Consider the following 25,672-nt stretch of genomic DNA (forward strand, 5'->3'; position numbering starts at 1 on the left):
ATGCATGCAGGGATAATAATAAAAATTCTTAAAAACATATTGTGAACTGATCACATTCCTCCCTGGAAAGTGGCCCAAGGGGAGATCATATTTACAAAGGGAGTGCTGGGGTCTTTGGCATCCTACTATGGCTCAACAAAGTCACTGGACCAAAAAGGAAATACTATTGTCTTTTTGTTGCTTGGAGGTGTTACTGTGTAACAGAGAGAGTGAGGAGGAGCAGAAGAGGTGGGACAGTGGAGAGGGAGTCTCCTAGTAAGGACACTGAGAGAGGGAAAGAAGGAGAGGGACAGGAGGAAGAAAATTCACAGCAGTAAACGAGTAAACAGTTTTAAAGAGGTAAGAACTTTAAAGAGAATTAAATTGGATTGACGCTTCAGCTAGAAGATAAGCTCCATAAGGGAAGAAATTTAAAACATGTTTTAATGGTGTAGTCTTTTGTTATTATTTTTCCTTTTTTAACTTTTATTTTAGGTTCAGCGTGAATGAGTGCAGGTTTGTTACATGGCTAAATTATGTGTCAATGGGATTTGGTGTACAAACGACTTCATCACCCACGTAATGAGCACAGTAACTGACAGGTAGTTTTTCAACCCTTACCCTCCTCCCACCCTCTGCCCTCAAGAAGGCATTGGTGTCAATTGTCCTCCTCATTGTATCCATGTGTACTCAATGTTTAGCTCCTACTATAAGTGAGAAGATACAGTATTTGCTTTTCTGTTCTTGTGTTAATTCCCTTAGGATGATGGCCTCCAGCTGCATCCATGTTGCTACACAGGACATGATTCCCTTCTTTTTTAAGGCTGCACAGTATTTCATGGAGTATATGTGCCATATATTCTTTATCCAGTACATCACTGACGGGCAACTAAGTTGATTTCATGTTGTTGCCATTGTGCTGCAGTGAATATAGAAGTGTATATATCTTTTTGGTAGAACAATTTATATTCGTTTTGGTATGTACCCAGTAATGGGACTGCAGGGTCAAGTGCTAGTTCTGTTTTCAGTGCTATTATAATCTCCAAACTGCTTTCCATAGTGGATGAACTAATTGACATTCCCACCAGCAGTGTATAAACATTCCTTTTTCTCTGTAACTTCACCAACATCTATTATTTTCTGACATTTTAATAATAGCCATTCTGACTGGTATGAGATAGTATATAATTGTGGTTTTGATTTTCATTTCTTTGATGGTTTCTGATGTTGACCCTGTTTTCTTATGCTTGTTGACCACGTTTATGTCTTCTTTTTAAAAATGTCTATTCGTGACCTTTGCCGATTTTTTAATGGGGTTTTTGTTGATTTGTTTAAATTGCTTATAGATTCTGAATATCTGACCTTTGTCAGATGCTTAGTATGTGAATATTTTCTCCTATTCTGTAGGTTGTCTATTTACTCTGTTGATAGGAAATACTATTCTTTTACTCTGCAAAAGCTATTTGGTTTAATTAGGTCCTACTTGTCTATTTTTGTTTTAGTTGCAATTGCTTTTGGAGACTTCATCACAACATATTTGCCAAGGCCTATGTCCAGAATGGTATGTCCTAGGTTTTCTTCTAGGGCTTTTATAGTTTTAGGTCTTACATTTAAGTCTAATCCATCTCGAGTTGATTTTTGTATATAATGAAAGGAAGGTGTCCAGTTACAATCTTCTGCATATGGCTAGCCAGTTATCCCTGCACCTTTTATTGAACAGGAAGTCTTTCCCCATTGCTTGGTATTGTTGACTTTGTTAAAAATCAGATGGTTGTAAGTGTATAGCTTTATTTCTGTTCTATTGTTCTATATGTCTATTTTTTGTACTAGTATCATGTTGTTTTGGTTTCTGTGGCCTTATAATATAGTTTGAAGTCAGATAGTGTGACGCCTCTGGCTTTCTTCTTTTTGTTTAGGATCCCTTTGACTATTTGGGCCCCTTTTGTTCCATATGAATTTCAGAATCATTTCTTTCTAATTTTGTGAAAAATGACATTGGTAGTTTGATAGGAATACCATTTAATCTGTACATTGCTTTGGGCAGTAGAGCCATTTTAATGGTATTGATTCTTCATATCCATGGGCATGGAATGTTTCTCCATGTTTTTATGTTATCTCTGATTTCTTTCAGCAGTGTTTTGTAATTCTCATTGTAGAAATCTTTCACCTCCCTGGTAAGCTGTATTCCTAGATATTTTGTTCTTTTTGTAGCTATTGTGTATGGTATTTCATTCTTGATTTGGTTCCTGGTTTGGCCACTACTGGTGTACAGAAATGATACTGATTGTTGTACACTGATTTTGTACATTGAAACTTTACCAAAGTTGTTTGTCAGTTCTAGGAGCCTTTGGGCAGAGACTATGGAAGTTTCTAGGTACAGAATCATATAATCTGTGAAGATGGTTTGACTTCCTCTCTTCCAATTTGGAGTACATAGAGTCATGTCTGCATATGGTAGGTACCCAATAAATAATGCCTAATGAGGTTTTTTTACTGTGTACAAACTTATGCTACATCTTTTAAGAAAATCTACATTAGAAGCTTGAATTATGCTTCCACATCTCTGGACATGCTTTCATTTCCCCGTATTTGACTGCCTATAAATTCTGGATGATGATGTACCACAAGATTGATGAAGTTTACATACATCAATTTCTTTGACAAAAACAAGGCTTTATATTTTTAAGTTTCATTTATTTAAAAGCTTTTTTATCATTAGTTAATTTACATGGGAGACAGTTCCTTTGAATTTACAAATTTTGTCACTTTCGCATTTATCTATATTATTTCATTGTGCTGCTGCTTATAATATAGATTACAAAATATAATTCTCTTGGCCACATACTATCTTGGGAACACTGCTATGTAGAAGTAACTGAATACATTAAATTATTTATAACAGTAAATCACAGCACTAAAAAAGCTGGGAAAAACAGTCATATTTCAAAATTTTTGAACAGATAACTGTTGTTACATTTCAATTTAAAGCTAACTTGAATGGGGCCCAACAGAAAATGGAGATTCTTAAAAACGAAAATTTCTAATATTTTTAGTGAAGTTTTAAGGCATTTTTTAAAGGAGTAGCTGGCTATAAAGATGTTAAGGATTACCTACTGATTGTGACTCCAAATGACCTGCTATATTTTAAACTCTCAGTTTCTTTAAGTTTTAGATATGAATTACTAAACATCTATGATGTGCCAGGAACTTCATATATGTTGACAGAGGTGAATTATTATGGTTTCATTATACAGGCCAGGAAACAGAAGTTCACAGAGTTTAAGCAACCCATTCAAGGTTATAACTCTATAACCTGGAAACTATGGGTCAAAAAACCAGCATCAGAGGCCAACTTAGTATTCTACAAAACAAACACTACTGAAAGTTACCTTCTATATACTTGCTGCCTTCTCCTTCATACCCCCTCACCCTCACGGTGCTTTCAAACTATCAAGCACGTCTCACTACTATACCCTATAATAGGAAAGTAGGCTGTTCTGCTGTGTTCTTTTTCAAATTCTACTTGGTAAAGGTTTTGAAATATATTTATAGTCTGAAGAGAAATTACCCATGAACTAAAAAACCCAAAAAACATAATAGGTCATATGTTCCAGTTATGGATAAGATGCAGTAAACATATACCAACCTGTCTCTCCCACTAAATACAATTAATTAACCTAAACAGAACGAATGAACAGCTATTTGAAGACCCTGGAAATTAAAAAGTAGCAAGAACATGGGACAGAAGACCAGAAAAAGTACAATCAAACCAGAGTAAGCTTCATATTTTTCTCTGGTATCCCCGGCGCAATAGTGGTTCAAGGCATCCTGAAACATAGTAGTAGACTCCAGATGCAGACAGCTCCAGGAGAAGCCCTCTACTTCTGGCTCGAGCAGGGGAATGAGCATCCCTAAAGTTCAAAAAGTGTTGGAAAATTCACGGTTTTTGTTTTTGTTTTTTTTTTTAATTTTTTACTTTCTCCATTCTATCATGTCCCTGATCCTGGAAGTCTCACTGTGGAGAAAGCAGTAATTTTATCAGAGAAGGCCTGCAGGTGTGGAAAACACTAAAGGAGAGAAATCTTCCTCTTAACATAAGGAGCTGTGGCTCCAAAATAATGGGGTGCACCTTGTCACATGTTTACTCTCTGCCTTCCTGTGATTTGGCCTTGAATGCAAATGAATTTGAGGGACACACAGAGATGAAAAGGGTAAATAAAACCTCATTTTTTCTGGCTGAAAAACAAAATAGAAGAGACCCAGAAAACTGGTAAGTAGCAAGGAGATCATGAAGAAGATGCAGCTTGGGATTGTCCCTGTAAAGTTGTTTATGAACTCCTCAGCTAATCCAGAAGTAATGAATGCATGGATCTGATCCTAAACATCTGATCCTAACAAAGACTTTAGAAATTGAATAAAGGAGATAACTGCTCAGGTCTCAGACTGGCCAAGGGTTGTGCACACACTAAAGAGATCTAAATATCTTGGCAAAGACTTTCAATATTAAATTAACTGACATTGAAATCATAACTCACAAAAGGCTGGCCAGAACTTTTGGCCTCAATCCAAGTGGATCAACTGCCTGCCAAAATAATTAGAAAATCAATTAGCTCCATGGCATTTCAGTAAGACTCAGAATCTCATAAAATAATACGCAAAATGACTACAACACAATATAAAATTATAGTTCAAAAAGAACCAGAAAAACCTCCACTGATGTGGAAAAAGAAAATCGAAAGATGATGATATGGTTCAGCTCTGTGTCCCCACCCAAATCTCATGCTGAAATGTCATCCTCAATGCTGGAGGTTGGGCCTGGTGGGAGGTGATTGGGTCATGGGGGTGGTTTCTAATGGTTTAGCACCATCTCCCTAGAGCTGTTCTTGCGATAAGAGTTCTCATGATATTTAGTTGTTTAAACGTGTATGGCATCTCTCCCATCTCTCTTTTCCACCTGCTCCAGCCATGTGAAGTTCTAGCTCCCCATTTGCCTTCTGTCATGATTGTAAGTTTCCTGAGGCCTCTCCAGAAGCCAAGCAGACTGCCAGCATCAGGCTTCCTGTACAGCTTGTGGAACTGTAAACCAATTAAACTCTTTGCTTTGTAAATTACCCAGTCTCAGGTATTCTTTTACAGCAGTGCAAGAATGGACTAATACAGAAAATTGGCACCAAGGAGTGGGGTATTGCTATAAAGATACCTGAAAATGTGTAAGCAACTTTGGAACTGGGTAACAGGCAGAGGCTGGAACAGCTTGAAGGGCGCAGAAGAAAACAGGAAGATGAGGGAAACATTGAAACTTCCTAGAGACTTGTTAAATTGTTGTGACCAAATTGTTGATAGTAATATGAACAATGAAGTCCAGGCTGATGCAGTCTCAGAGGGAAATGACAGACTTCGTATTAGTAGCTAGAGCAAAGGTGCTTCTGTTCCTTAACAAAGCAATAGGTTACATTGTGCCCTGCCCTAGAGATCTGTGAGACTTTGAACTTGGGAATGATGATTTCGGGTATCTGGCAGCAGAAATTTCTAAGCAGCAAAACATCAAGATGTGTCCTGCTTCTAATAACCTGTGCTCATACGTGTGAGCAAAGAAATGACCTAAAACTGGAACTTATATTTAAAAGGGAAGCAGAGCATAAAAGTTTGGAAAATTTGCAGCCCAGCCATGCAGTAGAAAAGAAAAACTCATTTTCAGTGGAGGAATTCAAGCAATCTTGAGAAATTTACATAACTGGAAAGAAAGAAATTGCTCCTAGCCAAGACAATGGGAAAAAATGCCTTGAATGCATTTCAGAGACCTTTGAGGCAGCCCCTCCCATCATAGGACTGGAGGCTTAGGAGCGAAGAATGGTTTCCTGGGCCAGGGGCAGGGCCCTGCCATGTTGCACAACCTCAGGACACTACTCCTTGCGTCCCAGCTGGGGACTTCTATCCATGGCTAACAGGGCACTGGATGCAGCTCAGGCTGCTGCTTTAGAGGGTGGAAACCATTAAGCATTGGTGGTTTCCACGTAGTGTTAAGCCTGCAGGTACACAGAGTGTAAGAGCTGAGGCTTGGGAACCTCTGCCTAGATTTCAGAGGATGTATGGAAAAACCTGGATGTACAGGCATAAGCCTGCTAAAGGGGGAGAGCCTCATGGAGAAACTCTCCTACAGCAGTGTGGAGGGCAAATGTGGGTTGGAGTCCCCACACAGAGTCCCCATTGTGGCACTGCCTAGTGTAGCTGTGAGAATAGGGCCACCATCCTTCAGGCTCCAGAATGGTAGAGCTACCGGCAGCTTGCAGCCTTCACCCAGAAGAGCCATAGACACTCAATATCAGCCCATGAGAGCAGCCATGGCCACAAAGGTGGAACTGCCCAAGACTTTGAGAGCCTACCACTTGCATCAGTGTGCCTTGGATGTGAGACATGAAGTTAAAAGAGATTATGTTGGAGATTCAACATTTAATGACTACTCTGCTGGGTTTTGGACTTGGACTTACATGGGGCATGCAGCCTTTCTTTCAGCTGACTTCTCCTTTGGAACAGGAGTATTCACCCAATTGCTGTACCCTCATTACCCTCATTGTATTTTGGGAATAACTTTTTTTTATTTAAAAAGAAAAAACAAACAAACAGGCTCATAGGCAGAAGGGACTAGCCTTCTCTCAGATGAGACTTTGGACAGTGGACTTTTGAGTTAATGCTGGAATAAGTTAAGACTTTGGGGACTGTTGGGAAGGCACAATTTTATTTTGAAATGTAAGAAGGACATGATTTTGGGGGGGGGGTAGCCAGGAACGGAATAATATGGTTGGGATCTGTGTCCCTGCCCAAATGTCCTGTTGAAATGCAATCTCCAATGCTGGACGTGGGGCCTCGTTGTAGGTTATTGGGTCATGGGGGCAATTTCTAATGGTTTAGCACCACCATACCCCCAGTGATGTTCTTATGATAACAGTTCTCATGAGATCTGGTTGTTTAAATGTTTGTGACACCTCTCCACTCTCTCTTTTCCTCCTGCTCTGGCCATGCGAACTGATAGATCCCTGTTTGCCTTTTCCCTGATTGTAAGTTTTCTGAGGTCTCCTTAAAAGCCAGCAAATGGCCAGCATCATGCTCCTATACAGCCAGTAGAACCATCAGCCAATTAAACCTCTTTTCCCAGTCTCAAGTATTTCTTTACAGCAGTGCAAGAACAGACTAATAGAGATGTCAATGCCAAGATAACAAAGATGTTGGAATTACCTGACAACTTAAAGCATCTGTTTTTTTTTTTTTTTTTTTTTTTTTTTTTTGAGACGGAGTCTCGCTCTGTCACCCAGGCTGGAGTGCAGTGGCCGCATCTCAGCTCACTGCAAGCTCTGCCTCCCGGGTCTACGCCATTCTCCTGCCTCAACCTCTCGAGTAGCTGGGACTACAGGTGCCCGCCACCTCACCTGGCTAGTTTTTTGTATTTTTTAGTAGAGACGAGGTTTCACCATATTAGCCAGGCTGGTCTCGATCTCCTGATCTTGTGATCCGCCTGTCTCGGCCTCCCAAAGTGCTGGGATTACAGGCTTGAGCCACCGCGCCCGGCCAAGCATCTGTTTTTAAGATGCTTTAAGAAAAACTGGGTTGGCAGTAAAGAGGAAAGATTGAAAATCTCAGCAAAGAAATAAAAGCAATAAAGGAGCAAATGGAAATTTTAGAACTAAAAAGTAGAGTAACAAAAATTTAAAATTCACTGAATGGATTCAATAACAAATGCAGACTACAAGGAGAGTTACTGAGCTTAATAACAGATCAACAGAATTATCCAGTCTGAAGAACAGAGAGGAAAATTATTAAATTAAAAAATGAACTAAACTTTACGGCTCAGGGCCGGGCGCGGTGGCTCAAGCCTGTAATCCCAGCACTTTGGGAGGCCGAGGCGGGCGGATCACAAGGTCAGGAGATCAAGACCACAGTGAAACCCCGTCTCTACTAAAAAATACAAAAAATTAGCCGGGCGCGGTGGCGGGCGCCTGTAGTCCCAGCTACTCAGGAGGCTGAGGCAGGAGAATGGCGGGAACCCGGGAGGCGGAGCTTGCAGTGAGCCGAGATCGCGCCACTGCACTCCAGCCTGGGCAACAGCGTGAGACTCCGTCTCAAAAAAAAAAAAAAAAAAAAAAAAAAAAAAAAACTTTACGGCTCAGTAGGATAATACCAAAGGTTAACATTACTGGTATCAGAGTATCAGAAGAATAGGAAAAAAAAATAGTGCAAAAAATATATTGGAAGAAAAATGGTTGAAAACTTTCTTGATTTTGCAAATGATATAAACAAACAGATATGTAAAGCTCAGTGAATCCCTGAAAAGATAAACTAAAACTACCCACTCCAAGACTTATCATAATGAAATAGCTACGAACTAAAAAGATAAAGTTAAAATCCTGAAAACAGGCAGAGAGAACTAATACATTAACTAGATAAGGTTTAATAATTAGACTGACCATCAGTTTCTCATCAGAAAATCCAGAAGGGAAGATGGCCGAATAGGAACAGCTCCAGTCTCCAACTCCCAGCACGAGCGAAACAGAAGACAGATGATTTCTGCATTTTCAACTGAGGTACTGGTTTCATCTCACTAGGGAGTGCAGGACAGTTGGTGCTGGTCAGCTGCTGCAGCCTGACCAGCCAGAGCTGAAGCAGGGTGAGGCATCCCCTCACCTGAGAAGCACAAGGGGGAAGGGAATCTCTTTTCCTAGCCAGGGGAACTGAGACACACAACACCTGGAAAATCAGGAAACTCCCACCCCAATACTGCGCTCTACCAAGGATCTTAGCAAACGGGCACACCAGGAGATTATATCCCACACCTGGCCGGGAGGGTCCCACGCCCACGGAGCCTCCCTCATTGCTAGCACAGCAGTCTGCGATCTCGTGGCAAGGCAGCAGCGAGGCTGGGGGAGGGGCGCCCACCATTGCTGAGGCTTAAGTAGATAAACAAAGCAGCTGGGAAGCTCGAACTGGGTGGAGCTCACAGCAGCTCAAGGAGTCCTGCCTGTCTCTGTAGACTCCACCTCTGGGGACAGAGCACAGCTAAACAACAACAACAACAACAACAACAAAAAGCAGCTGAAACCTCTGCAGATGCAAACGACTCTGTCTGACAGCTTTGAAGAGAGCAATGGATCTCCCAACACGGAGGCTGAGATCTGAGAACGGACAGACTGTCTGCTCAAGTGGGTCCCTGACCCCTGAGTAGCCTAACTGGGAGACATCCCCCACTAGGGGCAGACCGACACCCCACACCTCACACGATGGAGTACACCCCTGAGAGGAAGCTTCTAAAGCAAGAATCAGACAGGTACACTCGCTGTTCAGCAATATTCTATCTTCTGCAGCCTCTGCTGCTGATACCCAGGCAAACAGGGTCTGGAGTGGACCTCAAGCAATCTCCAACAGACCTACAGCTGAGGGTCCTGACTGTTAGAAGGAAAACTAACAAACAGGAAGGGCACCCACACCAAACCCCATCAGTATGTCACCATCATCAAAGACCAGAGGCAGATAAAACCACAAAGATGGGGAAAAAGCAGGGCAGAAAAGCTGGAAATTCAAAAAATAAGAGTGCATCGCCCCCTGCAAAGGAACGCAGCTCATCTCCAGCAACGGATCAAAGCTGGATGGAGAATGACTTTGACGAGATGAGAGAAGAAGGCTCCAGTCCATCAAACTTCTCAGAGCTAAAGGAGGAATTACGTACCCAGTGCAAAGAAACTAAAAATCTTGAAAAAAGAGTGGAAGAATTGATAACTAGAATAATTAATGCAGAGAAGGCCATAAACGAATTGACAGAGATGAAAACCATGACATGAGAAATATGTAACAAATGCACAAGCTTCAGTAACTGACTCGATCAACTGGAAGAAAGAGTATCAGCGATTGAGGATCAAATGAATGAAATGAAGCGAGAAGAGAAACCTAAAGAAAAAAGAAGAAAAAGAAATGAACAAAGCCTGCAAGAAGTATGGGATTATGTAAAAAGACCAAATCTACATCTGATTGGGGTGCCTGAAAGTGAGGGGGAAACTGGAACCAAGTTGGAAAACACTCTTCAGGATATCATCCAGGAGAACTTCCCCAACCTAGTAGGGCAGGCCAACATTCAAATTCAGGAAATACAGAGAATGCCACAAACATACTCCTTGAGAAGAGCAACTCCAAGACACATAATTGCCAGATTCACCAAAGTTGAAATGAAGGAAAAAATCTTAAGGGCAGCCAGAGAGAAAGGTCGGGTTACCCACAAAGGGAAGCCCATCAGACTAACAGCAGATCTCTCGGCAGAAACTCTACAAGCCAGAAGAGAGTGGGGGCCAATATTCAACATTCTTAAAGAAAAGAATTTTAAACCCAGAATTTCATATCCAGCCAAACTAAGTTTCATAAGTGAAGGAGAAATAAAATCCTTTACAGATAAGCAAATGCTTAGAGATTTTGTCACCACCAGGCCTGCCTTACAAGAGACCCTGAAGGAAGCAATAAACATGGAAAGGAACAACCAGTACCAGCCATTGCAAAAACATGCCAAAATGTAAAGACCATCGAGGCTAGGAAGAAACTGCATCAACTAACGAGCAAAATAACCAGTTAATATCATAATGGCAGGATCAAGTTCACACATACCAATATTAACCTTAAATGTAAATGGACTAAATGCTCCAATTAAAAGACACAGACTGGCAAACTGGATAAAGAGTCAAGACCCATCAGTCTGCTGTATTCAGGAGACCCATCTCACATGCAGAGACATACATAGACTCAAAATAAAGGGATGGAGGAAGATCTACCAAGTAAATGGAAAACAAAAAAAACCAGGGGTTGCAATACTAGTCTCTGATAAAACAGACTTTAAACCATCAAAGATCAAAAGAGACAAAGAAGGCCATTACATAATAGTAAAGGGATCAATTCAACAAGAAAAGCTAACTATCCTAAATATATATGCACCCAATACAGGAGCACCCAGATGCATAAAGCAAGTCCTGAGAGACTTACAAAGAGACTTAGACTCACATACAATAATAATGGGAGACTTCAACACTCCACTGTCAACATTAGACAGATCAACGAGACAGAAAGTTAACAAGGATATCCAGGAATTGAACTCATCTCTGCAGCAAGTAGACCTAATAGACATCTACAGAACTCTCCACCCGAAATCAACAGAATATACATTCTACTCAGCACCAAATCACACGTATTCCAAAATTGACCACATAATTGGAAGGAAAGCAATCCTCAGCAAATGCACAAGAACAGAAATTATAACAAACTGTCTCTCAGACCACAGTGCAATCAAACTAGAACTCAGGACTAAGAAACTCAATCAAAACCGCTCAACTATATGGAAACTGAATAACCTGCTCCTGAATGACTACTGGGTACATAACGAAATGAAGGCAGAAATAAAGATGTTTTGAAACCAATGAGAACAAAGATACAACATACCAGAATCTCTGGGACACATTTAAAGCAGTGTGTAGAGGGAAATTTATAGCACTAAATGCCCACAAGAGAAAGCTGGAAAGACCTAAATTGACATTCTAACATCACAATTAAAAGAACTAGAGAAGCAAGAGCAAACACATTCAAAAGCTAGCAGAAGGCAAGAAATAACTAAGAGCAGAACTGAAGGAGATAGAGACACAAAAAACCCTCCAAAAAATCAATGAATCCAGGAGTTGGTTTTTTTAAAAGATCAACAAAACTGATAGACTGCTAGCAAGACTAATAAAGAAGAAAAGAGAGAAGAATCAAATAGACGCAGTAAAAAATGATAAAGGGGATATCACCACCGACCCCACAGAAATACAAACTACCATCAGAGAATACTATAAACATCTCTACGCAAATAAACTAGAAAATCTAGAAGAAATGGATAATTTCCTGGACACTTACACTCTCCCAAGACTAAACCAGGAAGAAGCTGAATTCCTGAATAGACCAATAGCAGGCTCTGAAATTGAGGCAATAATTAATAGCCTACCAACCAAAAAAAGTCCAGGACCAGATGGATTCACAGCTGAATTCTACCAGAGGTACAAGGAGGAGTTGGTACCATTCCTTCTGAAACTATTCCAATCAATAGAAAAAGAGGGAATCCTCCCTAACTCATTTTATGAGGCCAACATCATCCTGATACCAAAGCCTGGCAGAGACACAACAGAAAAAGAGAATTTTAGACCAATATCCCTGATGAACATCGATGCAAAAATCTTCAATAAAATACTGGCAAACCGGATCCAGCAGCACATCAAAAAGCTTATCCACCATGATCAAGTGGGCTTCATCCCTGGGATGTAAGGCTGGTTCAACATACGCAAATCAATAAACGTAATCCAGCATATAAACAGAACCAAAGACAAAAACCACATGATTATCTCAATAGATACAGAAAAGGCCTTTGACAAAATTCAACAGCCCTTCATGCTAAAAACGCTCAATAAATTCGGTATTGATGGAACGTATCTCAAAATAATAAGAGCTATTTATGACAAATCCACAGCCAATATCATACTGAATGGGCAAAAACTGGAAAAATTCCCTTTGAAAACTGGCACAAGACAGGGATGCCCTCTCTCACCACTCCTATTCAACATAGTGTTGGAAGTTCTGGCTAGGGCAATCAGGCAAGAGAAAGAAATCAAGGGTATTCAGTTAGGAAAAGAAGAAGTCAAATTGTCCCTGTTTGCAGATGACATGATTGTATATTTAGAAAACCCCATTGTCTCAGCCCCAAATCTCCTTAAGCTGATAAGAAACTTCAGCAAAGTCACAGGATACAAAATTAATGTGCAAAAATCACAAGCATTCTTATACACCAGTAACAGACAAACAGAGAGCCAAATCATGAATGAACTCCCATTCACAATTGCTTCAAAGAGAATAAAATACCTAGGAATCCAACTTACAAGGATGTAAAGGACCTCTTCAAGGAGAACTACAAACCACTGCTCAGTGAAATAAAAGAGGACACAAACAAATGGAAGAACATACCATGCTCATGGATAGGAAGAATCAATATCGTGAAAATGGCCATACTGCCCATGGTTATTTATAGATTCAATGCCATCCCCATCAAGCTACCAATGAGTTTCTTCACAGAATTGGAAAAAACTGCTTTAAAGTTCATATGGAATCAAAAAAGAGCCCACATTGCCAAGACAATCCTAAGTCAAAAAAACAAAGCTGGAGGCATCACGCTACCTGACTTCAAACTATACTACAAGGCTACAGTAACCAAAACAGCATGGTACTGGTACCAAAACAGAGATATAGACCAATGGAACAGAACAGAGTCCTCAGAAATAATACCACACATCTACAGCCATCTGATCTTTGACAAACCTCAGAAAAACAAGAAATGGGGAAAGGATTCCCTATTTAATAAATGGTGCTGGGAAAATTGGCTAGCCATAAGTAGAAAGCTGAAACTGGATCCTTTCCTTACTCCTTATACGAAAATTAATTCAAGATGGATTAGAGACTTAACTGTTAGACCTAATACCATAAAAACCCTAGAAGAAAACCTAGGTTATTGGACATAGGCATGGGCAAGGACTTCATGTCTAAAACACCAAAAGCAACAGCAACAAAAGCCAAAATTGACAAATGGGATCTCATTAAACTAAAGAGCTTCTGCACAGCAAAAGAAACTACCATCAGAGTGAATAGGCAACCTACAGAATGGGAGAAAATTTTTGCAATCTACTCATCTGACAAAGGGCTAATATCCAGAACCTACAAAGAACTCAAACAAATTTACAAGAAAAAAACAAACAACCCCATCAAAAAGTGGGCAAAGGATATGAACACACAGTTCTAAAAAGAAGACATTCATACAGCCAGCAGACACATGAAAAAATGCTCATCATCACTGGCCATCAGAGAAATGCAAATCAAAACCACAATGAGATACCATCTCACACCAGTTAGAATGGCGATCATTAAAAAGTCAGGAAACAACAGGTGCTGGAGAGGATATGGAGAAATAGGGACACTTTTACACTGTTGGTGGGATTGTAAACTAGTTCCACCATTATGGAAAACAGTATGGCGATTCCTCAAGGATCTAGAACTAGAAGTACCATATGACCCAGCCATCCCATTACTGGGTATATACCCAAAGGATTATAAATCATGCTGCTATAAAGACACATGCATACGTATGTTTATTGTGGCACTATTCACAATAGCAAAGACTTGGAATCAACCCAAATGTCCATCAGTGACAGATTGGATTAAGAAAATGTGGCACACATACACCATGGAATACTATGCAGCCATAAAAAAGGATGAGTTTGTGTCCTTTGTAGGGACATGGATGCAGCTGGAAACCATCATTCTCAGCAAACTATCGCAAGAACAGAAAACCAAACACCACATGTTCTCACTCATAGGTGGGAACTGAACAATGAGATCACTTGGACTCGGGAAGGTGAACATCATACACCGGGGCCTATCATGGGGAGGGGGGAGGGGGGAGGGATTGCATTGGGAGTTATACCTGACGTAAATGACGAGTTGATGGGTGCTGATGAGTTGATGGGTGCAGCACAGCAACATGGCACAAGTATACATATGTAACAAACCTGCACGTTATGCACATGTACCCTAGAACTTAAAGTATAATAATAATAATAATAAAAAGAAAATCCAGGAGGGCAGAAGAAATAAAATAATATTTTTCCATTTTTAAAATGCTCAGGGAAAACAACTGTTAATCCAGAACTCTATATAAAGGAAAAACATCCTTCACAATGAGTGTAAAATAAAGACATACTGCCAGAAAGTAAAACTAAGAGAATTTGTTGCCACCAGACCTGCTAAAAAGGAATTCATAATCAAAGTTTTATGTATAAGGAAAATAAAATAGCAGAAGAAAACTTGGAACATCAGGAATTTTAAAAAAATCAATCAATAAATAAAATATACTATTTTCTGTTAAATTACTTTATTTTTATTTATTTGGAGATGGGTTCTTTCTCTCTTGCCTAGGTTTGGAGTACAGTGCTATTATCACAGCTCACTGCAATCTTAATCTCCCGGGTTCAAGTGGACCTCCCACATCAGCCCCCATGGTAGCTGTGACTACAGGCAAATGCCACTGTGCCCAGCTAATTTTTAAATTTTTTTGTAGAGACAAGGGTCTTGTTTTATTGTCCAGTCTGATCACAAATTCTGGACTTCAAGGGACCCTCTGCCTTGGCCTCCCAAAGATCTGGGATTACAAGCATGAGCTGCCATGCTTGGTCTTCAATTCTTCAAAATAGTTTTGATGAAGAAAGCCAAAATTATAACATTGTTCAAGGAGGTTTACAATGTCTGTAGGTATAATACATAAGACAATAACATAAATTGATGAGTATAAGGGGACCTACATATGATGGTTATACTTCTACATTCTATTTGAAGTGGTAAAATATTAATTATAAGAATGCTGTTAAAAGTTAATTGTACATATATGTATATATACACACATACACACACACATATGTATACATATGGAGAGAGAGAGAGAGAAGTGCCCAGAGTCATCAATAAAATCACTATTCACAAAGATACAGTCTAAAACCCAATAAACAAATAAATGCTACAAAAAATTCAAACAGCATTAAAGAGCCCTTATAATGGATGAGATAAAGAAGAACAAAAAGGAGAACAAGTGTGCAAAAATTCAAACCTATCAATATTTACATGTAAAATCATGTAAGCATATAAACAAAGACTGAGGTTATCAGAATAGTTGAATGCATATTTTTTAATGACCCTGATATTGTTTGGCTGTGTCCCCACCCATATCTCATCTTGAATTCCTAGGTGTTGTGGGAGAGACCCAGTGGGAGGTAACTGAAACATGGGGGCAGGTCTTTTCTGTGCTGCTTTTCTTATAGTGAGTAAGTCTTATGAGATTTGATGATTTCACAAGGGGAAGTTTCCCCACACAAGCTCTTTCTCTTGGCCTGCCACCATCCACATAAGATGTGACTTGCTCCTCCTTGCCTTCACCATGATTGTGAGGTCTCCCCAGTCATGTGGAACTGTAAGTCCCTTAAATCTCTTTCTTTTGTAAATCGCCCCATCTCAGATATGTCTTTTCCAGCAGTGTGAAAATGGACTAATACAGACTCAATTACATGCTCTCTAAAAGAAACTAACTTCAAATGTAATGATAAGGTAGAAAAAGATGAAACAGAAAAGAGTTAAAGAAGAAAGGATAAGAAAGGATAAGAAAGATATACCATGTATACACTAATAACAAGAAAGTTAGAATGTAACACATATAGAAAACAAGTAGCAAAACATCTGACATAATTCCTACCTTACCAGTAATTACCTTAAATGTAAATGGATTAAACAATCCAATCAAAAGGCAGAAACTGGCAGAATGGATTAAAAAAGAAACAGAAAACACGATCCAACTATATGTTGTAAACAAGAGACACAATTTATAAAGACAAACAGGTTGAAAAAGGAAAGAGGTGTACTTCGTGTTAACCAAAGAAGAGCTGCAGTGGCTATACTAATCTTATACAAATAAACCTTTAGGACAAAAACTAATTACTGAAGACTAAGAAGAATATTTCATAAAGAGAAGAAAAAATTAATCTCTCAGGAAGATACAACAATTATACATTTATCTGCACATCACAATACAGCCCCAAAATACACAATCAAAAACTGATAAAATTGATGGAAAATACACATACATTATGAACCAATTAAATCTATAATTATCTATGTAACACTGCAACCAACAATTGCAGAATACCTTATTTTCAAGTGCATATGAAATACTCTCCAAAATAGAACATTCGTTAGGCTATAACATGAGCCTCAATAAAGTTTTAAAAATTGAAATCATATAAAATATTATCTGAATACAATGGAAAATTAAATTATAAATCAACAATACAAAAAAGTTGAAGAAATTAAAAATATGTGGATATTAAACAACAGTGCCCTTAATAAGCAATGGGTTGGCAAAAAAATCACAATGAAAATTCACAATGAAAAGACAAAAGGCCACAAACTTATTCGGTACAGCCAAAGCAATGTTTTGAGGGAAATTTATAGTTGTAAATAAAAATAATTTTAAAGAATAAAGCTCTTAAATAAATAACCTAATCTTCCTCTGTAAAATATTTCTGAAAGAGCAAATTAAAGCAAGAAAAAGGAAAGAAATAAAGATTAGAGTAGGAATAAATAGAGAATAAAAAAGAAAATCAAAAAAGCTAAAAATTGTTGCTTTGAAAAGATCAAAACTAACAAACTTTTAGATACACTAATAAAGAAAAAGAAAGAGAAAAGATTCAAATTACCAAAATAATGAATGAAAAGAGCCATATTAATACTAACCTCACATTGAAAAGAAAAAAGGATTATAGGGGAATAATAATTAGCAAACTACCATATGCCAATTAGATACAGTAGATGAAATGGATGAATTCCTAGAAGACAGACACTACCAAAACTGACTCAAGAAGAAACAGGAAACCTGAATAGAACTGTAATAAGAGGCTAAATTAGTAATCAAAAAAACTTTCCACAAAAAAAACCCAGGTACAGATGATTTACTTGTGCATCTACCTAATACTTAATAAAGAATGAATACCAACCCTTCGCAAACTCTTCTAAAACTCACTTTATTTCAGTATGACCCTTATATCGAAATCAGGTAAAGACAATACAACAAAACTACACTAATAACCATGAAGAATACTGACACAAAAATTCTCAACAAAATACTTGAAAACTGAATCCACAATATACCACAATACACCACAACCAAGTGGGATTTATTGTAGTAATAAAACAGTTTATCAAACAAAAAAACCTCAATCAATGAATATATCAGGGTAATAAAATAAGGGACAAACCCCACATAATCCTAATAGATGACAGAAAAAATATTCAAAAGAATCCAGTAGTCTTTCTTGATAAAAACAATAAACAGTCAACAATCTAGAAATATAGTAGAACTTTCTTAATCTGGTAAGACACTTGTGAAGCACTCCACAGCTAATGTCATACTCAACAGAGAAAGGCTACATGCTTTCCCTTAAGATCAAAACAAGACAAGAGTATGTACTGTTACTATTTCTTTTCAACATTGTACTGGAGGTTCTAGCCAGAGTGATTAGGTTAGAAAAAAAGAAATAAAGCCATCTAAATTAGAAATAAAGAAATGTGATGTACATTTTTAAGTCATATCAAAGTTTCTAAGGAATTCACTAAAAACTAAGAATAAACAAGTTAATCAATGCAGCAGGATACAAGACTATTATACAAAGATCAATTGTATTTCTATACCCTGGCAATGAACAATGCAGGAAATCAATTACACTTATAATAGTATCAAAAAGAATAAAACAACTAGAAACAAATTTAATTAAAAACTACAAGACTTGTGCACTTAAAACCATGAAATGTTGAAAGAATTAAAGAAGATCTAAATAATAAGAAAGATATCCCAAGTTCATCTTAATATTGTTAAGATAGCAATACTCCCCAAATTTACCTAGAGATGAAACAAAATCACTATCAAAATACAAGTTATCTTTTTCCAGAAACTAATAAGCTAAAACACAGAGTTCATATAGAAATAAAAGGGACCTATAAAGGCCAAAACAATCTTGGAAGCAAATGAAATATGGAAAACTCAGACTTCCTGATTTCAAAACTTACTACAAATCTACAGCAATCAAAACAATATGGTATTGGTCCAAAGAATAGACATAAAGGCCAATGGAACAGAAATGAGAATCCAGAAATAAATCTTTGCATTTATAGGTAATTAATTTTGGCAAGGATACCAAGATGGCAAGGAACAGTCTTTTCAACAAATAGTGCTGAAACAACTGTACATCTACATACAAAAAAAAACAAAAACAACCCAAGAACTAAAACAAAACAAACTTGGACCCCTATAATACCCAATACAAATAATTAATCAAAGTATATTATAAACTTAAATGCAGGCCAGGTGGATCACACCTGTAATCCCAGCACTTTGGGAGGCCGAGGCAGGCAGATCACCTGAAGTTGGGAGTTCAAGACCAGCCTGACCAACATGGAGAAACCCCATTTCTACTAAAAATACAAAAATTGCTGGGTGTGGTGGTGCATGCCTGAAATGCCAGCTACTTGGGAGGCAGAGGCAGGAGAATCACATGAACCCAGGAAGCAGAGGTTGCTGTGAGCCAAGATTGCACCATTGCAATCCAGCCTGGACAACAAGAGTAAAACTCTATCTCAAAAAAAAAAAAAAAAAAAAAGGAAAAAGAAAACTTAGATGCAAAAGATAAAGCTAATAAATGTTACAAGAAAACACAGGAATAAATCTTCATGACATTGAGTTAGGCAATGGTTTCATTGATATGACACCAACAGTAAAAGCAACAAAAATAAATAAATTGGACTCATAAAAATTTAAAAGGTTTGTAGTTCAAAGGACATTAGCAAGAAAATGAAAACACAACCCACAGAATGAGATAAAATAATTTCAAACCATTTATCTGAGAGACTTTTGTCTAGAATAAAGAATACTCCAACTCAAAAATAAAGACAAATCAATTGAAAAATGGCCAAGGAATTTGCATATTTCTTCAAAGAAGATATATTAAAGCCAATAAGCACATAAAAATATTCTCAAATCACTAATCATTAAAAAAATGTGGATCAAAACTAATTAATGCATTAAGGCTGGGCACAATGGCTCATGCCTGTAATCTCAACACTTTGGGAGGAAAAGGTAGGAGGATTCCTTAAGGTCAGGAGTTAGAAACTCTGGGTAACATCATGAGACCCTGTCTCTACAAAAAATTAAACATTAGCTGGGCGTGGTGGCATGTAGTCCCAACTACAGGAGAGGCTGAGGTGGGAGGATCTCTTGAGACCAAGAGTTCAAGGCTGCATTGAGCTATGACTGTGTCACTGCACACTAGCCTGGGTGACAGATCAAGATCCTCTCTCTTAAAAAATAACAACAAAACTACAATTAGATACTTTTTACACCTAGTAGGATGGCTATAATAAAAAACATAACAACAAGGTTTAGGAAATATATGTAGATATTGAAACCTTCACATGTTGCTAAGGAATGCAAAATGTTACAGCTGCTTTGAAAATCAGTCTGGAAGTTCCTCAAAAGGTTAAACATGGAGTTTCATTATGGTTAATACAGTTAACCATATCCTCTAGTAATTTCATTTCTAGGTATATACCTAAGAGAAATGAAAATAAATGCCTTCACAAACATATGTTCACAACAGCATTACACAATTATACAGCATTACATAATAGCTAACAAGTAGAAACAGCTCAAATATCCATCAACTGGTGAACTGATCAATTTTTAAATATCCCTACAATGAAATATGGCTCAGCTGTACAAAGTAATTTAGTATTGATACATGCTATATCCTGGATGAACCTTGAAAACATGACACTACTAGAAAGAAGTCAGTCACCAAAAAAACCATATAGTGCATGATTCTACTTATGTGAACTATCCAGAATAGGCAAGTTCATAAAGGTAGAAAGTAGATTTGTGGTTTCAAGAAGATGGGAAATGACTGCTATTGAGCATGGGTTTCTTTTTGGAATTATGAAAATATTCTAACATTAGACTGTGATGAGAGCTTCACAACTCTGAATACACTAAAAATCAATGAACAGTATACTTCGAATGGGTGAATTTTATGGTATGTGAATTATATCTCAATAAAGTCATTACAGAGAAAAAGAAAGCTGGAGTGGTTATATTAATATCTCACAAGTAGATTTCAGAGCAAAGAAAATTACCAGAGATAAGAAGGGCTATCACTTAAAAGTAAGAGACAGTTTCTTAACAAGAAACAGCAATCCTAAGTGTGACTGATCCTAACAATGGAGCTTCAAAATACATGAAGCTAAAACTGGCAAAATTTAAACAAATAAAGACAAATCCACAGTATAGTTGAGGACTTTTACACTCCATTCTTAGAAATCTGTAAGAACAAGCAGAGGGAAAATCAGCAATTATACTGGCACAACTAGGCAGCATCATCAACCAACACTGGCATTTCTAGGACACCCCACCCAACAGCATTCGAATAAGCATTCTTTTCAACATACAGAACATTCACCTAGACAGACCACATTCTGGCTCATAAAACAAATCTTAAAATATTACAAAAAAATTAAAATCATACCGCTTGTTCTCTGACCATAACGTAATGAGCTAGGAATTACTAACTGCAAGATAACAGGAAATTCTCTAACCTCATAAAAATAAAACAACACATTTCTACATAATCTAAATCATAACCTGATAAATTAAATTGGGACTATAGCTGCCTCTGCAAGTAGCAGACCGCAACCTGATTTGAGAGCGTATTCTTGTAACAAGTAGCTGAGTCTCAGCCAATGACGGTAGCAGAGCTTCAGCCAATCACGGGCTGTCAACTGATCAGACCATGTCCGTTGAAGGCAAATGACTCATCACACTATGACCAAATAAAGCAAATACTAGGCTGGATCCAATCAACTGATTTATATATGTCACTTCTTTCCTCTGTTTATGAATACTTCCTGCCCACGTTGCTGGGTGGAGCTCTCTGAAACGCTTCTGGTTATCAGTGCTGCCTGATTCATGAATCGTTTTTTGCTCAGATAAACTCTGCTGAATTTGTCTAATGTTTTAAGAGTTTCACATGAGAAGTCAGATCTTGAAGCAAACTTCCAGTGATCCCAGGAGCACCGAGTGACCAAGGTATGGTACCCACCATGCCCCATGTGCTCACTGCTCTTTCTCAGCAACTGGGGTCATGGGTGAGGATTTTTTAAATCTGAGCTTCATGAACTTCTGAATTGAGCTGAGTTTGAGCATTTTTGATCTACACTGGTTTCAAAGTCATGACAAAAACAGGACTGGGCCCAGTAGGGAGGCCTCAGGTATTTTACTGGGTCAGACACAAAATAAACGCCGTTCAATAGGTAGGAAAGGTTAATAAAAGACATGGAATCATGGATTTATCTGGTCAAAGGTTGCTAGAACTTCACCATCTGCAATTGTAGGCAACTTCACATATAAAAACTAGAGACCCAGAACCTGTGCTTTTCGAGACGAATGGGAGAACCTTACCAAAGTAACTTAGAATGGCTACAGTGGGAAAATTCCTTACAAAGGCAAACAGGTTTATGTCTTTACAGTTGTAATGGCTACAGGGCCCAAGAGTAGCTCTTCATACATATTTTAAATCCAAACCAATGGATCCCAAAATAAAGAACCCTATGCCTCAAAATGTCTGCCTTTATGGTAAACAGTCATGCAACCGGAAAAGACATTGTCCACTTTTATACCAGCCATCTAATGGATCCACTCCCTTTTGTGTGAACTCTTTCTCCACTAGAGGAAGCCCCCAAAGACTTTAATCCCAAAACAATAACCCATCAGTCTCTCAGAAAGGAAAAGCAAATTCTGTGATGGGGGTTTCAAATCAAACCTGAAAAGTTCCTAATTGACACTTGGACCATTTTCTGAAAAATGAAAATTGTATGAATTCTTCAAATTCAAAAAAATGTGTAAGAATTTGTTCTCTCTGTTATTTGTATCTCATCCTGCTTCTTCCATGGGAATCTTTCAGTTGACTGAAACCCCTCTTCTCAAGCTCCTGCTAACTATATGCTCTGCCAACTGTATACATCTCTTTCTTGTCATCATGATCCTGACTATGCTCTAAAACTGTTGAAGAAAAAAAAAAAAAAAAAAAAAAAAAGAAAGCAAAACAAAAACTGTTATGTCTGTCATTTATTCTTGAAAACAAAGAAATGAACAATCTCTAACTTATATAAGATTAAAATATTCATGCAGAATTCTGGCACATAAAATGCTATATAGACTAAGCATCCCTAATCCAAAAGTCCAAAATCTGAAATGCTCAAAACTCTAAAACTTTGAGCACCAACATGATGTCACAAGTGAAAGATGATGAGGACACTGTCAACACTGCAAAGTGCCTATAGATGACATGGTGAAAACATGTGATGGGTTTATTGAAGGACTAGAAGAGCATTCATTCATCACAGAATAAGAAATTGTGTCAGTTTATAAAATCAACAGAGACTTCTAAGACAAAACCATTGTTAATGAGTTGATGAGATGACTCCAGAGGAAACATTTTGAAAAGTCATCCATCAGAATGCTTTCTCATTTGTAGAGGAAACACTTGCTGGTCACTTGGCTACTTCTGATACTTCTTCTCACTTAAAATAATAAAATACAGTGAACAATAACCTTGTAATCAAAATACAGCATTGTAGGTAAAGAATGAAAGCCTGCCATTGCTTATTGGCAGCTTTCTGATACAGGCATTCTGGAGATACTACTGCGCTGCTTAGTTACCCTGAACACATTGTCTTTTCACTGTATTAATGATACATCCTATTTTTTACTGTTAAGCACTTATTTGTGAGTAATATAAGAAAATGATTACTTATCAGTAGCATAATGAATTTAGAGTCAGGAATGATGGCGATGTCACATAACCACAGATTGTCCACACGGGTGATTGAGATACTGATACCTTTGCTTTCCAATGGTTCAATGTACATAAACGTTTCATACCCAACATTATCAAAAATATTGTATAAAATTATCTTCAGGCTATGTGTTTAAAACATAATGGGACACAAATTTCATGTTTACTTGGATCCCATCCTCAAGATAGCTCATTATGTACATGCATGCCTTGTTTTATTGTGCTTTGCTATACTGTGATTCACAGATATTCCATTTTTTTAAACAAATTGAGGGTTTTTGGCATCCTTGTATCGAGGAGTCTATCAGTACCATTTTGTAGAACAGCATGTTATCAGTTTGTCTCTTTGTCACATTTTGGTAATTCTCACAATATTTCAGACTCTTTCATTACAATTAATCTGTTATGGTGATCTATGATCAGTGTTATTTGATCTTACTATTGTAATTTTTTTGGGACCCCATGAACCATGCCTATATAAGATGGTGAACTTAAATGTTGTTGTGACTGCTCCACAGAACAACTATTCTCCCATCTCTCTCCCTATACTAGGACCTCCCTATTCCCTGAGACACAACAATATTGAAATTAGGCCAGTTAACAAGCCTACAAATGCCTCTAAGTACTCAAGTGAAAAGAAAGTTCGTGCATCTCTCACTTCAAGTCAAAAAGCTGGAAAAGATTAAGCTTAATGAGGAAGGCATGTTGAAAGCAAAGACAGGCCAAAAGCTAGGCCTAGATTCCTCTGATGAATCTAGGCAACGTAAATTGAAAACTTTCTAAGAAGGATTCACCATTTTAGATACCATTAAGAACTTTTGTTATTCATGGGAGGAAGTCAAAATATAAATATTAACAGGAGCTTGGAAGAAGTTGATTCCAACCCTCCTGGATGATTTTGCGTGGTTCAAGACTTCACTGGATGAAGTACCTGCAGATGTGAGAGAAATAGCAAGAGAACTAAGAATTAGAAGTGAAGCATGAAGATGTTACTGAATTGTTGCAGTCTCATGATAAAGCTTTAAAAGATCATTGCTTCTGTGGGTAAGGAAGAAAATGGAAGCCATTTCCCAGGTGATTTTAATATATCCCCTCCCCTCCTGGCCCCAACACACACACCTCCAGTTACAGATCTATGAAATTTTACCCCATTCAGATAAAAACCTATCTGCTGTAGGAATCATAATACATTCAATCAAATGTTCAACTTACCAACATAAGACATATCTATTTTTTTCTCAAATCTCATTTGTAAACCCAAGTAAATTTCCTCTATACCAAATTCAAAATAAATTCAAAATATGCCATATAACATTTTTAAGTGATGCGTTCTCATTTTCACAGAAGGAATGCACAATGAAAATAGTAGTAATTGTAAACTACATAAATATCAAGCACCATTGTTAAGTAAACACATTATAGTGAAACATTATGATAAAATCATGTTCCTTTAAAAATATTAGTAACAAACAGTTTTGTAAAAATCATTAAATGTTTACATTCAAATGTTACACATATAATCTGGATAATTATAATGATATCAATGTTTTTAAAAGTATGGAAAACCTGGAGAAAATATGCTAAGATATAAACATTTCCTCTTTAAATTTTCTACAATAGACGTATAATAGATTATATAAACTGAGTTTTTAAAATAATTGTAAAAACCTGACAATGTACTCTCTTGTAGTGAATCTGTAACTAAAAGACACGCATGTTCATCAAAGATAAAATTTTACGCACACCCTTCCAAGTACGATCCTCTTTATAGACTTTAAGCCAAATTTCTCAGCTGCTATGGTGGACTGTGTTGATTACTTTTATGGGTTTCTTGGCTACAGGGAACTGGATAGTTCAGTGGGCTCAACATCAGTGGATTAAAGTCCAATGACTGAAGGATTCAGTCATTTCTGTAGACATCTTGTAAACTTAATAAGTTGCTGTCACATGGGCTGGAATTAGAGAAACTAATTGCAGGCTTGCACAAAAGATAAACCTAGGTCCATGTTGATAAAATATGCTGCAGCAAGAATGTCCCATAAATACACAGTATCTTCATTATAATTACATGTTAACACATATGTATTTAATTGTATCTTTGCATAAAATCAATTCTAGAAGAAACTTAGGGAATGATTAATTTTCAACAAATTAAA

The 25,672-nt window shown here is 37.6% G+C and overlaps 1 protein-coding gene across 6 annotated transcripts in view; it reads right to left on the bottom strand.

The window, feature by feature from the left end:
* The window catches only part of PLSCR4 (phospholipid scramblase 4), a 67,171-nt gene that overhangs the window by 36,597 nt on the left and 4,902 nt on the right, over positions 1–25,672 (bottom strand). The window contains exon 1 of one of the 6 annotated variants that reach the window (XM_050778161.1): positions 8,439–9,831. The exons of the other annotated variants lie outside the window; for them this stretch is intronic. The gene's annotated coding sequence lies outside the window, so the exon portion shown is untranslated. Of the gene's footprint in view, positions 1–8,438; positions 9,832–25,672 lie in introns of those variants that run through there. 6 annotated transcript variants of the gene reach the window in all.

This window comes from Macaca thibetana, chromosome 2 (genome assembly GCF_024542745.1).
Source record: "Macaca thibetana thibetana isolate TM-01 chromosome 2, ASM2454274v1, whole genome shotgun sequence".
NCBI lineage: Eukaryota > Metazoa > Chordata > Mammalia > Primates > Cercopithecidae > Macaca > Macaca thibetana.